We start from the raw sequence: 15,540 nt of genomic DNA on the forward strand, positions 1-15,540 counted from the left end.
GTAGTGAGCCCCACTCATCTAAATTTGTCAATTTCTCAAACTTAGGGCAGGATCTCCCCAGAGGAGAGGATCCCCAAGGATCTCTTTCTCACTGAGATACTTGGGCCTTCTTGACATCCCTTCAGGACTCATTGAGTCTGGGAGTATCACAGGTTGCCTGACAGAAAAAAAATCAGTTGAGAGAAGTATCAGTGTTTGGCTTTGTCTCCTCCAATAGGGAAGATGTGTTTGAAATCAGAAAAAGTGTTTTACATGTGTCTAGATAAGCATACATATCCATCAGGACAGCCTTTTTAATAAAAAAACTGTGGGATTTGCACATGTATTTCCTTCTCTCCCTAATTACATTGAAATAAACATGCACAATCCTAACTGAAAAATTGAAATCCTGGTTGGTGTTTTTACACATCACTCTGCCCGTCAACTTCTATGAATTAATTCACTTTTCTGATCCCAATATAGAGGTGTCACAGGAAGTTTGCTGGGAAAACTCTTTGTGTCACTAAACCAACTCTGAAATTTAGTTTGTTCCTTTTTGTCTTTACTGAAATTCTGATGATGAAAATTGGAAACAGTATGGAATGTGAGGAATGGCAATTCCAGAATGAAATAAGAATATTTTGATGGAAATATCAAGATATATTTTCTTATAGAAAAGATCTTGATCTTTCTCTTCTTTTCAAAATTTTTATTATTTTAAATGCAGTAAGGACTTAAACTGTGTGTCTCCAAATACCCTTTGAAAACAAAAAAAGAGAAAAGATCATTTACATTTAAAAATAACTTTACTTATAAATCATAGCTTTTCTCTCATTCAAATTCAAATGCAAGATTAATATTCTGCTTTCATAATTTTAATGTTACTTAGTAATTTAAAATTCAATGGTTACAAACCAAAAAGCAAGAAACTTATTGAAACATATCTGAGAGCTGTTACTGTATTGGAAGGAGAGTTCTCATGCATTAGCACAAAGAATCTGTACAAAATATAGCTACTTTTCTTTTTCTTGCTCTATGATTTTCAGAAAAGCACATGCAAGGAGTACAGTTTAAAAATACAAAAAATTAAGGAAACCAGCATTTCAATGCAGAATAATATGCTTGTGAAACACCGTCAAGATACAAAAATATACAGAATTACCTCAATACAAAAAGATAAGTTGCAAGGATGACCCTATAGGCATGTGTTTCTTTATGCAAATAAAAATTTGAGCATATTGTGTTTACTTCAGAAAGAAATTATATACTTTTCATGGCATAAATATAAGAACAACTCCCAATATTACATGAATGGGTTCCAGAAATTTCAAAATGTGCCACCAACAAAGCACTGGCTTTCATAGACAGAAAGAATAAAGAAGTTATCCAAAAACTAGACACTCCTCAGCTATATTTAATAATAAAAAATAGAGTACTACTTATTTATTCCATAGGGCCTCATTCCAGAAAACATTTCCATGAATAGAATTCAAAAGCACTGCCTATACACATAAAGGTGCTTATGAGTGTTTCCAAGAATTGTATTTGCTATCTCTGTATTTGAAAAGCAACAAGAGTTTAATTCATTCCATTTTGAATTATTATAAAAGCCATGCAAATGCACCTAAATCTTGCCTGGCTTAATTAAATAATTATCAATGCAATTTTAGTTTCACAAAAGAACTTTAAATAAGCCTTAAATTTATAATTTATTGAATCGATTTAAGTAATCATCAAACAAGTAATAAGTGAAAGTATATTATCTTTGTTGAGTTCAACCAGATAATAGTTAAAAGATTTGGGATTTTTTTCCTCTTTAGAATTCAATATTCCTTATAATATCAGTGTCAAGTAAAGGAAACATGTATTCCATGTACTCTTGCTTTCACTTAATATGTGTTGAAACTATAAGGGCTGTAAAAGAAATTATAAGAATTTCAAATGTGGCTAATGTTGGAACAGGAATGATAGTTCTAGGATCCTTATAAATGCTATTATTTGAGCAGTAAAATTTCCTCCTTGAATGATCAACAGCTGCATAGTCTATGAAGGAGGAACATATTTGTATCTTGTTCTTTCATTAATGGCTTTAAGCTTGTCATCCTTCAGGTTGCTTTCAGTAGCAGCATTATAATTTCAATAGTGTGTAAAATCAGTCCTTCATTACAAAAAAAGCTCAGTCAAGTGCAATGACACCTGCACATTACCAGCAATGAACACCAAGCAAATTTGTAATGAAAGAGAACTTCTTGTGCTGCCACACATCAACAGTCCTGGCTTGTTTCCCTGATATTTTTTGCTGTTCAAATTCTCAGCATTAAGTTCTGAGTGCTTTTGTTTCTTCATACCCATACAGAAATTACTCTTCTTGTTCCACATGTCAATGCTGTGAATTTAAATGGGCTGTGAACTAAGTTCTTGGCTCCTTTGTCAGGTGATTTCATTCTGTTCATAATGAACTGTGCTATTTCTACATGATGGACTGCAATACTGGGGGACCAGGGGAAAAATAATGACAGTCTGAGAGAGGACTTTCTGTCTCCTCTGTTTTGTCCTCTGTTGCCTGAGATGTATGCACAGCAGGTTGTGTGTTGCAATTTTTACATCTGCTTATCCATCCAAGGAGCAGGAAAAATTTTTGCTGTCCATGCTGCTCACTATTCCCCCTCTGCTTAAGTGCTGGAAATGGAAGGTAGTGATTCTCTTCTTTGAAAAAGCAGAATAGGTAAGACACAGCTGGCATGCAGCTCATCACTGGGGTAGGCTCAGTTTAAGTGAATTGGACATATATTCTTTATGTGTAACGTCTTTAACAGTAGTCAGTTTTGTTTTTAATACGATTAGAAAGCAGAATTTTGTCTTCTGAGTCAGAAGAACAAGTGAAAAAAGTGGCATTAAGACACACAGAGCACAATTCAACTTGCATCACTTCAACCATCTGAAAAAAAAAGCATCTGCTCCAGGATAGTCTATGTTTTCCTTCACTAGTCATTGAAACTGGTGGTCCGAATCACACTCTGAGTGTGCCTACCTCATCCCTCTTTCTGCTGTCTTGTGAAGGCATTCTGTGAGATTTATGGTCACCCTCCAAAATGGTGTATGTGTAATTCTCTGGTAATAGCACTGTAACTGTCATATTGCTTTGCTTTCATCCTTTTAATTATCTGACAGTGCAAAGTTACCAGCAGAACACATACTCATATACTGACTCCTAGAGATCAGTGTTTTAATTCTATGCAATTCATTAATAACCACTGGTAGCTGTATGAAGGAAGTAAAAAATGACACATATTTACTGTAGCAGTCTAGTCCTTAATGAGATTTTTTCAAGCAGATTGTGCTGTAGTCTGCTGTGGAAAGGTGAAGGATCTCTGAGTACTTTAAACAGAAGAATGCTTTGCAAGAACATGTGCTGTGATGGAGATCTCCTGAGTCTTAGGAGTATCAAGTTTTCGTAATAAACTCATGTCTGGCATTCCTGTTTATATCTTTAGAAAACCACCCTTCAATTTCTGCGTGTATTTTGGCACCTCCAGGCAGTTATGTATAATATTATATGTTAGAACAAATGCTGGATAAAGCCATTGACATTCTGACAATCTTGTAAGAGGAGAGCTGTTAGGAAATTTAATATCCTCATCCCAGAACAGGAAAAGTAATCTTCCAAGTTTCAGGAGATGGATGGCTGTATACTCTATTTTATTTTTCTACATTGAGCTCAACAGTTCTAACTATCATTAATCATTTCAGAATCTCTGCATTGCTATTTTTAGAAACATAAAAAATTTCAGTATTATAACATGATATGTGCGAGAAAGAGGTCAAATAAATGGTCAGCAGTGGAGATTTGCTGCTAGAAGTTTATTGGAATAAATCTGAAAGTAACTTTATAGTGCAGAACTACTGGTGTAGAGAGTGTAAAGAAATTTGCTAAATTACAGATTTCAGCTGCTGAAACATTTAAAAATAATATTCCTATTTAGTTTTTCAATCTGGTAACCTCAGAACGCTGCAGTATATTCAAAACAGGTATCCTGGATTTAACTCCTAAAATATTTAATAATTTTAATGCCTTTTTAAAACCTAAGTGCTAAAAACTATATATAGGCATTATGGCTTTCTCCCTTTTTGTCACCTATTATGAGACTGCACGAATTATGTCAGATCACTGAATGTAGGCAGCCCTGCTTAGGGAGAAAGTTCTACTTTCTCTGTGGGAACTGGTCTTTTCAAGACCATGTACAAGAGGACTTCAGCTGATGTCCCTCATTTGCATCCAGAAATTAACATCAACCAGAGATAAATTTAGAGCTCTAGCTTTCATGAATTTACCTAAGAGCATCATGTATGTATAACACATTATATGTAATATGATGAGACTAAGCATATTCTTATAGTGTCTTAAGGCCAAGGGTAGCTCATTAAAAAATGGAGTTTAACTCTGAGTGTAAAGACATCTTTACAATGCAGAATTTAACTGCAGAAAACATGTTTTTAACCAGAGCATTACAAGTTAACTAACTCCAGGTACTTTTTGTACAGTTTGGTAGTCAGAAGAAAAAAAAAAAATCACAGTGGTAAAAACCAAAACAAAGCACCACCAATTTCTGCCCTGCTAACAGATATCTTTTGGGCTTGGATCATGTCAACTGCCCAGCTTTCTTCTCTTCTTTTCATCTAACTTTTTCTTCAGTACCAATCCTGCTGCTTCTATCACATTGCCATAAGAGGCAGCAGAGTCTTCCAGACTCGCCATGCCTTATGCCCGTGTGAGTTGAATACACAATAAGATTTAGGAAAAAAGAGTCTGTGCATGTTGTTATTATTTGTATCAACTTAACAATATGGATGGTAGCTAAGCATACAGATGCACTTATTGTCTTCATTAAGTAAATCAAAAGCATTTTCTCCCTGAACACAGTCCTTGGAGAGTCTGTGCCTTTTTGATGATGTAATGGAGAACAGAACAATACTGGGAAGGTGGCAGATACACTTGGACAGGGATATAGCGAAAGTTTTAATTTATCTTGAATTGGGAGATCATTTTCTTGAGTAGATTATATTCATAGTGACTGTGTAAAATAAAAATAAACTAAAAGTTTATTTTAAAAATTAAAAAAGTTATTTCAAAGTTGTGTGTCAACACACGCTTGGGCTGTGATGCTGTCATAAGTGAAAAAGGCTTGGGATTGTGTTCAAATTCAGGGGCTGATCTAGGAATTGTTTTTCTGAAAGATGGTATTTTGCTCTTTTGGGTCCCCACTAAAGCAGTGTTTGATCACATTATGGCTGCAGTTCTGGACATGCTTTTAGTTCTGCTGTAAAACAGAAACAGGGTGATAAATGTTTGGGACAATTAAGTGATCTCAGGAGTTGAAATCCTGACATAATAAAGTCAATAGCAGAACTTCCATTAACTATATTGGGGCCAGGGGTCTGAATCATCATCTTGGACTTTGATCAAGGGTCATGACATTTAACCCCATTTTCATTGTAGGTAAAGCTACCAAGAAATAAGGTGATTCCTCATTGCTAATTGTTCAGAGCTCTGTTCACAGCTAGGAAAAGTAACATGTAGGCGTTTCAAGAATCTATCGAATTCTTTATATATGTCATGTTTTGAGATCTGCTGAAATGTCTCACAAGGGAAGAGAGAGAAAGCTGTTCATTGTTTCCCATATTGTTAGCAGCTATAGCTGTTATCACATTTATACATTAACATACAGAAATAGTATTCTAGACGTAAATGTATGTGTTATTTATTTTTCCTTCCTGTATTTAGGATTTCAAGCTCAGATATTTTAAGTAGAAAAACAAAAGTGCATCACCAAACCTTACTGAAATGGCAAATCATTGGCTGCTAAAATATTTAAGATGTTAGGAATTTTAGTTCTAAAAACAACAGAAAAGCTCTTGCTATTGCCTTTGCTTACCACCCATGCCTTTATTTTAACTGTATGCTTTATAAATCTACAGATTATTGCCTTTATTGAAAAGTTTGTGTGTTATTCAAGATGACTTGTAAACTTGACTCAATCTTCCCTAGCAAGGGAAACAGGAAATACCAGAGAACACTAGACTCAGTAAACCTATAAAATTTGAGAATGCAGCCCATTATTTCTAGAGACTTTTCACATAACACTTTGGGAAGCAATGACTAATTAGTTTTTGGCTTTAACAATAATAGTTTGAGGGGATTTTTGGTTTTGTTTTTATAGCTTTCATATTAGGTAGAGGAGGGAAAGTGACTCTGAATGATGAAATATTGGCAGTGTATACACTTGCTTCTCAGTAGGAGCTCAGGTCTTTGATCCCTAGTACAATTACATTCATTGCCCAGGTTTTATTGCCATGCCAGAGAGTTAACAAGCAGCCGCTACGCTCATGACAGCATTCTAATAGATTTTTGTTCAATAGGTAATTGAATATTTAAAATTAATGTGTTAGATTCTCTGGATTCTTGGTAGTAATTAAATGTTCACAGCATTTTTTCTTGACTGCTTCACAGCAGTAAATAGAGTATTCATATTGATCGGATCCATCCAACATTTCAACAATTCCTCTGCGTGTTAACTGCAGCTAGAGAAACACTTTAGCTATTGTTCCTTTTTTCCTGTCTGAATGCTTTGTTAGGTGTTATTCTTAGAATTCATAAAAAGGCAAAGCTCAACTGACATAAAGCTCCCCAGCTTCCTGAAGAATACTTAAATTTGTATTAATTTTGGGTTCTTCCTGTAAGAATGGACTTCTTATCAAGTACTACTGAAATTTAAAAGTTACAAATATGATGGAGGTATATGCAAACGACAATTGATACTTTTCTTTTTGTTATTAACTTCTGTTATTCATTTATTCCTTAATGATCCTTTAAGATTTTAGTTGATAATTCAGCTAATTATAGGAAATATTCTATGGGTAGCTTTCTGAAATGGAGTGAAGGAATTAACTATTATCCACTGAACAGAACAAATGACTAGAAATCAGAAAGACCTGATTTCATTTTCATTTTCTCTTATTTTGCTAAGTGGTCTTGGGAAAATGGAAAAACTACACCAGTTAAACTACAGTCAACATGTAGTTCTGTTCTTTTTAAATTAAGCTTTACATTTCAGAATGTCTCAAAAAGTTTTCATCATTTTCCTTTCTATTATAAACTCATAATGGGACAACGTAAACACATGTGCATGAACTAAAATATAAATAATTGCCCATGAATGTGAAGGGTTTTGTCTGCCAAGTAAATTATGTAATGTCATGTAGAATAGGGTGCTGGAATTTATGCTGTTAGATATAACTTGTGTCATAAGTAGAAATGTAAAGAAGTACCTTTGTGACAGAAGGTTTTTATACCATCCCAAACCAACAACACTTTCTTGTTTCCAGGTTCAACAGGCCTTACTGGAATAGAGTTCTCTGCAGATGGTTTTCATTTTCAGGGTAGTCTAATAGATTGTGCTTTTCTGTGTTCTCCACATCATCCCAGCATGATTATCATACCTTTTGGGGAAGAAAAAGAAAAATAGCATGCATATGGCTGTATTAAAGAGATGCACTTTCTATTACAATGGTAACCAAGCTAAAGCAAGACTGAGTAATATTCCATATGTTCTATTTGATCAAGATTTGTTTGATCAGTTGACAAGAAGAGATTCAAGGAAGGCAATTAGCATCAATACAAACTCCTTTCTCCCAGATTAAAGGAAGTGATTGCATAATGTCAGGTTTTTTGTGTTTTGATTATATGGAAAATGATTGCTTGATTATGACAATGGAATTATAAAAGAAAGCCTTGAAAAAAGGCCTCTTAGAGCAATTTCTTTACCTATGCTAACAAACCTTCATTTTGGCAAGTGAGGAGGATCACTCCATGATACTGAATATGGTTTCAAAAGGCATAAGAAGATGTAGACTCCAGCTAATCAGCTGAGTCCATTTAAACCTGGGTAGGTTCAGAAGCAGTTTCTAATCAGTACATAAATCAGTGACTTCTCTGCTGTATTAGATGGTTTTTAGAGCAGAGCTTACCAGCTGTGAATGCCCTAAATTGGTGCTGCCTAACCTTGGTCACCTGCAGAACTGCAAGACACAGGTAATGGGCTATTCACAGTTTCCTCTTCCTCTTGGCTTTAAGGTCTTGTTTTTCTACAAACAGATTTAATCAATTTCTTAGTCAGGATGTTGTGCAAATAGTATGACTAAGTGGGATGACTGAGGTGGTAAAATTCCCTGACAGCAGCACTGCAGCAGACCTTCAAAAAATTAATGTGTTCTGATTCAGTGATCGATATCTGCCTTATATTTATTTCATTCCTGTATTTTGCCCATTTTAAGATAAACACTTGGAGCTCAGCCCAAGTAATCTTTGTCCTGATGACTAATCCAATAATGCTGTTACAAATTACAAGTAGTGGTGAAATACTTTATGTCACATGCCATAGAAACATAGAAATAGCAGTTTTTGGTGATGAAACATTTTCTGATTTAAGATACTGTCAAAACGAGGTTCTCTGGGTAAGAGCAGAGATAACTGAATAAGTAATAAAACTGAGTCATGACTGTTTAGATGTATACTGAGAAAGAAAAGTGATTTTAAAAAGCCTTAGTTATTTAAAGATTCCTCTGTCTGGTTTTACGTTTGTAATTTGCCTGTAGAATTACAGGAGCAAGAGTACAGGATGCTTGAAGTTTCTGAACTCCTTTATGTTTGTAAGGATGAGATACCCCCTGTACTGAGAGCATGTCTATCTTGTAATTCAAAACCTGTATAGTTGAGCTTAGTTTCTGGATGCTGTCTAAAAACCCTGTCCTGTTTGCTGCATAAAGTTATTGAAATGCAGTTTGTTCCTGTGAAACCTGCTACATATATAGAGCAGTTTACTTAGGAAACTACTGACGTATTTATTTTTGTGGAATGTGAGAGGTAAAGCTGACATGATGGAAGTGAGTGGCTCCCTCATTCTGAAACCTTAGACCATTTTGTGCTAATTCACTGATGGATGTGCCTAAACACCATTAATAAGGCTAAAATAGACAGAGGCACCAATGACGCATGCTGGGCTGGGGATAATGGACTGGCAGAGGGGTTTACTGAGGATCTGTTCCACTGGGAACAGAGCCTTTACATCCTAATTAGAGTCCTGTAAGCCTCCATTTAGTACTGGAAATCCAGTATCAGATTTACTGAGCTGATTTTAATTAAAACTGATGTTATCCTCAACTTCATGTGGGTTTCTGACCAAAATAAACTGGTGTAAGTAATGTGTGTGTGCATATCTATGTGTGTACATACGTGTGTGTGTTGGAGAGTACTTGTGCTGGTGTTTGTATTCTGTCGTGTTGGAATCTTCCATAATTAAGAACAGATAGTCCCTGTTTTTAAGCTAGTAATTGTCTGACTTTGAAGGAAATACTGACAAGTTATTTTTACTTCTATGTTATCACCTGTCATGTTGAATCTAGTACTAGGTGAGGGCTCTGTGACACACTGGGAGAGGTGGGAGGGACGTTTGTGCTTCCCTGGTCTATAAATAACAATCTTTGTGTAGCCATTGCAGAGCCAGGTGTCATGTTGTAGGTGAATAGAGCACTACTCCTACATATAGAAAGGACTGTAATATCTCAACAAAGGAAATAGGGTTAGGGGGTTTTTTTTAGCTTGATTTTAGAAACCTCGTGTATGAACATAGATTTCAAAAAAGACAACTATAAAATCTGAGGGAAGACAGCTGCTTTCTAATTTCTAGTTAGGTAGATAGAGAAATTCTTAATTAGAAAATGTATTTTATATATTTCAGTATTTAAAGTGTGTGTGAGAGATACCCGCATGGAATTGAGGGGAAAAAAAAAGGGTGAGAAAAAGAGAGATAAAATAATGGCATGTTGAAAAACAAGGATAAGTCTGCAATTAGGTTGTCTGTATACCCTTAATTTTCCTTCTTTTCTCTTTGTGCACAGCCATTTCACTTTCATTGTCATGATTCTTTTTTTTCTCCCCTATGGAATGTGGCTTGTTTGGTAATACTTGATAGATGATCTAGCTGTATAGGTGGTTCTGTGAAGATGTCTCATTCTTTCTTTTTTGGGCAAAGCTCTAGCTTTATTTCCCACCTTCCCTTCAATCCTGCACTGGATACAGAATTTTGTGTGTTTTCTAGCATTTTTGATTGTGGCTATTGACAATTTCATCAAGTGTTTCACAGATTATTTTTGTCACATAGTGGCCTTAAAAGATGAGACTGTGTTATTTGCATATTTTAATTTATAGCTAGACAACTCAAACTCAGGGCACTGCTGGTGAGTTACTCTGACTGGTTCTTGTTGGTCTAGGTAGTCTACCAAGAGCTGTACAATCAGATGTTCTGCACTGTGCTTCCCAAATTGTCCTGAGAGAAGAACATAGTTGCACTATATAAAGACAGGATAGCTCTGACTTGCAGAGCATCCTGCTGTTCAGACATATCCTCAGAGGTTATCTAAAATAGCAATATAGCTACCCAACTTGAAAAATTCTGCTTCTCAAAGTACTCAGTAATAGTATCACTATGTATCAGGCCAGATCCATTCTGCTTCCATTGCAAATATCTCCTTCAGTGGAAAATCAAAACTTAAACCCCAGGGAAATTATATCAAAAATTCAGTTAGAAAACAGCAAAAAACCCATGTGCTGCTTGGGATAAATTTGGCTTAAAGCTTGTGTCCCAGAGAGATCCCATGCTGTTATAGCTGCTTACTGTGCTGTCCAGCTCCAGAGCTCTCGCAGCAGCATCCTGGGCACACAGACTCTAATTGTCTCCAGGGGGGACAGGAGTCCCAGCAGAGGTATCTGAGGAGCAGGGAGCTCTGTAATCAGCTTCTCCCAGTTACCCACTGAGAAATACTAGTGTTAGGCATGCAATATCTGTTCCTCTCTCCTGCATTAGCACTTTATTTGATAATTCAAAAGCCTGCCTCAATCCACTGGGCAGCCACAACACTGAGGTAGATGTCCAGACTCTGTCCTTCCGTATTGAGGATAATTTTGTTATTTCAAAGGAGAACCATGGTTAAAGGCTGATGTCTCACATAACAGAGTGGCAGCTTTCCTGGGGAAACATGAGCTCCCTTCCTGCAATCAACCTAAATAATAAACCTAGTGTAAACCCCAACAATTAACAGCTCAAAGGCAGAGCTGTTAGTTACTCTTTTCTTGCTGTGTGTTAATGGTTGTGCAAACAGCTAGCTTAAACCACCTTTAATTTATTCTAAGAGTAAGCTTCCTCTCTTAGGAAGCCTACCCTTCGAATTTGTTAGGGTGGGGGTTACATTGAGGTGGTGCCACCACTAGAGAGACAGCTGGCAACAGGGAGGAGTCCTGTTGATCCTCACCACTTAGCTGGAGAGTGCTGCATATCACATCAGATTTTCACTCAGTGTCATGCCAGTGTAAAGGGAATGGAAATATCATTAATTTTGCTTTGCCATCTAGAGAGAGAAGTTCTTACAGCCTGCTCCAGTCAGCAAATGACAACCTGCAAATACCACAAGAGAGGCTCCCTATGTCCTGGGCAAAGGCTTGACCCAACAACCTGTGTCAACACGACTTTAGTCTTTCACACAGAGGGGAAATGTCTCACATGGAAGCTATGGGGTGCTGAGCCATAGCTCTCTCCTTCCCTGGGATTTCAGGAGTCGCTGGTCAATGACTTTAGCAGCATCTGTGTAAAAGGGCAAGGAGAGAATTCAAATCGCAGGAAGTGTTTAGCTTCTGTAGTCAAAAGGAAGACTTGTAGTTTCTTTCCTCGTTCACACAAAACTTCCTAACTCAGTGAAAACACACGGAAGTATTCCTTCAGGTGACAGTCTCCAAGCTGAGCATGGGTAGTGTGGAATTTGGAAAAGAAAAATGCTGTCTGGCACAATGCTCTGGCCTCAGACCCTGCCAGGGCCTGTGTTAATTTACCCATGCTGAGCTCCACCAGTTGACAGCCAGCAGTCTGTAGCCCATAGACATTCTTATGGTCTGGTTCACATTTCTGGTAATGTGAACATTTGTTCATGGTAATGTGAAAACAGTAAGCTCAAGGAGAGTTCCAGTCAGCTGTGGGCTAGGTGGGCCTTTTTCAGATTACAGAAACAGTGAAAAATATGCATTGGGAGGGACCTCCAGAGGTCTTCTGTGCCCATATCTGTCTTAAAGCATATCTACTTTAGTAATATGATAAACAAATAATTTTCTTACTGGCTCACTGAACAAAGGTGTTTTTCCCTTGCACCATATTTAAATGGTGTTAGTCAGATCCATAATTCAACAAAAGATTGATTAGGTGGGAGCAGTAAAAGACACTTCTCTGGTCAAGTAATATCTTCTCTGGCAAGATGTGTTATCTTTTCTAAGACTGTAGTAGTTTTGATTCTAAGGTAGTAAAATTGTTAGTGATAGGGATTTTATATGAGCAAAATAATTTTTCCTTTTGTCCAGATTTCCCCTCCAAAATAGCTTTCTTAGCTGGCTCAGTTGTTTTATTTATTTTTTTCCTCCCCCACACCTTGAAAATTATGGGAGGCAAACAGCTGAGGTAAGGAGCAGATAAAGTTATTTTGCAACTGAGATAAATACAGGATAATATAATGAAACCATTGGATAACCTGAATGGTAGGTTCTTCACTCACTCTATTCCTATTCCAGAATGTGCAACATCATGGTTTTAATGATGTTAAAATTGGAGTTTAATTTGAGTTGTAGTTTAATTGGAGTTGTAGTCAGTCTCTGGTAAAGTCATTGGGAGTTGAAGGGGCTGAAGCCTCTCTTTGTTGACATGGGGTCAGTTCTGAAATGGATTAGGAAGAGGAAAATCTGTTTTGATTTACTGCAGTCTACATCATGCCTGTAAAAATGATCCTGAAATGTATTATTCAGAATGCATTTTCACATGACACAGCATGTACAGACATTTTTACTGCAAGGCATATGGACAGTATGGAACTCTCAAACTCTGCAACTTGTTTTTGACTCTTGTTTTAAAAACACATAAGAATATAATGTAATAGTCTGGACTCCATTACAAATTGATACATCTCAAGTAACTTTATGAACTATATTAGAATAACTGGCTATATATTGTAAAAAAGACTAGCATGTGGGCTAACAACTTTAATGTTCATTTATTGAAAGGCCTGGAAGAATTTTATCTATGTGATATGGAATGCTGACCTAACTGGTACATCCAAGATCAAAGCTTGCTTGCTGTGCTAGATCAGCCTGATACGAGTACAATATTTTTAAATAATTATTAGATTATATATCCAGTTTATTGTACATAATAATAATAATCAGTAGATTTTGAGGTTTGTATTGTAGGGCTCCAGCAGATGGCAGAGGAGACAGACTTTGTATAGGTGAAGGTCTCAGGTACCCTGTTAAATTAGTACAAGAAAATAAGTATTATTTAAGCTTCAGCAAACCTGCCTGTTTCCCTTCATTTCACTCAAGTGGAACTGGTGTGTAGGGTTTATGGGGGTTCACATGCCCTTCATGGTTGTTGGACCTTAGTTTGTGAAAATAAAACATACTGTAATAGGGGTTGCCCATTTGGGATCTGGAAAGATTACAAAGGTCTTTTTTCTCCTGTAAATTTCAGTCATTGATTTTAGATTCAGCACCTGAAGGAAAAATGGCCTATGGGGACAGATCTGCTTTCTAACTTAAAAATATTTCATAAAAGAAGCATAAACATAAGGGGCTCTGATGTTTGTAGGCAAGAGCCAAGGCCTGTCTCTGTTCTCATTTAAATCACAGTAAACCCCAAATAATAAAACTGACATAGTCCATATGCATTATTAAGAGACTCCATTTGGTCGATTCCCTGTCTAATCCCATAGAACACTCAATAAAGCAGCTGTAGAAATCTCTAGGTAAGTAAGAAATTGCCACATAAATTTGTAGCCCATATACAGTCATAGGTAAAAATTAGAAAAGCAAAGTATTTTTCCTCTTTTGAAATGGGCTTTAACATGATCTGTGCTCACCTGAATGAGAACTACAAACCTCTCACCTGTAGGAAGAACAGCACAGACAGAAGTGTGAACATAACAGTTTGTGAATTGTGGTCTAAATTCTCTGAAACTTAGCATGAGGAGATGTGGGAAAAACAAGGGACAACACAGAGAGAAAAGAAAAAGTATTGCAACAATTACCATATTTTTCTGGAAAAACCATTTGTCAGTGAGATAAGAGAATCCATATTAGGTCATGCTGATATGAGAAATTACATCCTCAATGTGTCCCCTGGTATATCTCCACTTTCTCACTTAGTTTCCTCATTAAATAACTATAAATGGTTCTGCATTTCCTGTGATCTTTTTTGCAAAGCAAGATCTGTAGCTGCAACAGTGTTTTTCTGGAGGGCGCTCCCTTCCCAGGGAAGTTACTTTATTCATCAACTTGACAGCTAAGTTAGCAAGTTTGTGCTTGGGAGATTCTGTGCTACTTTAAAAAGAGAACAACAGAGCAACTCTGTTGAATTCTTTCAGGGACCAGGAACAGCCATAGTTAAATAGGAAGTACTGTTCAGGAGAATAGAATTGTTCCCCCTTCAGTCAAGAGCTGAATTAGTTTTTTCATTTTATGATATTGGTAGGATCTCTGAAATAAGTTGTTAACTTTAAATGAACAAAGAGAGGACTAACTTTTTCTGGTGCATGCTGCACAAACAAGGCAGAGTGGGCCTTGCATTGTAGTAGCATTACACTGATGATGGAGAATTCCTTGCAATGTTTTTCTGAAGAAATTATTCTGCTGCTGGTGACCATATAGTGAAAAAACAACATATGCACAAGTGAAAAATGTAGTTGAAGGAACTACAGCTGCCACCTTCCTCAAGAACATAATACCTTATTTCAAGTCCTTTCCTCTGTTAATTCTGATGAACTTTTTTGTCCTTTTTCCATTAGTAAAACCATTTGTGAGGAACTTTGGTGTGTGTTCTCAATGGGGAATTGCTATCTAGTCACTGTGGGGTACCAGGGGTTTGTCAAAGATTCTTTGGATAGTAGATGTCATCAGCCCTTCCTGAACTGCTCTAAAGATTCATCTGTCTTATCTATCTGCTGCTATGTCTAATCTTCATGTTTCAGTCTGAGCAATCAAATAATTTGTCATGAGTGAATGAAATGAAATGGAATTGTGTCTAGGTAATTTCACAGTTACCATACTTACCTACCTCTTTAGCAATGTTTTAGTATCAAGGGAAACCTCTGGAAGTTTTTACTTTCACGTATTCTTGTGGTATTTTTGACTGTGAAAATGTGAGTTTGCTTTATAGTTACATGTGCTATGTTTGAGAACATAGATCCAAAATCCACAGATTTTCAGTCCTTTACAGAATTCAGTCCAACAATGACAAAAGTTCCTGAATTCTACACAGGAGTTTTGCACATTATAGGAGAGCATAATAATGGATGAGTATTGGAATGCTTGGCAGTGTTGCTGACCATATCTGCTAAACAGAAATCTGTAGCTGCAGCAAAACTAATTAGGCATTTTTCAGAAGGACAATAATCGTGTCAGAGCCAGCAGATAACATA

The 15,540-nt window shown here is 36.5% G+C and overlaps 1 protein-coding gene across 8 annotated transcripts in view; it reads left to right on the forward strand.

Moving 5' to 3' along the window:
* HDAC9 (histone deacetylase 9) overlaps nucleotides 1-15,540 on the forward strand; it is a 452,594-nt gene that overhangs the window by 136,236 nt on the left and 300,818 nt on the right. The gene's annotated exons all lie outside the window — the stretch shown is intronic.

The sequence above is a fragment of the Passer domesticus genome, chromosome 1 (assembly GCF_036417665.1).
Source record: "Passer domesticus isolate bPasDom1 chromosome 1, bPasDom1.hap1, whole genome shotgun sequence".
In the NCBI taxonomy this organism is placed as follows: Eukaryota; Metazoa; Chordata; class Aves; order Passeriformes; family Passeridae; genus Passer; species Passer domesticus.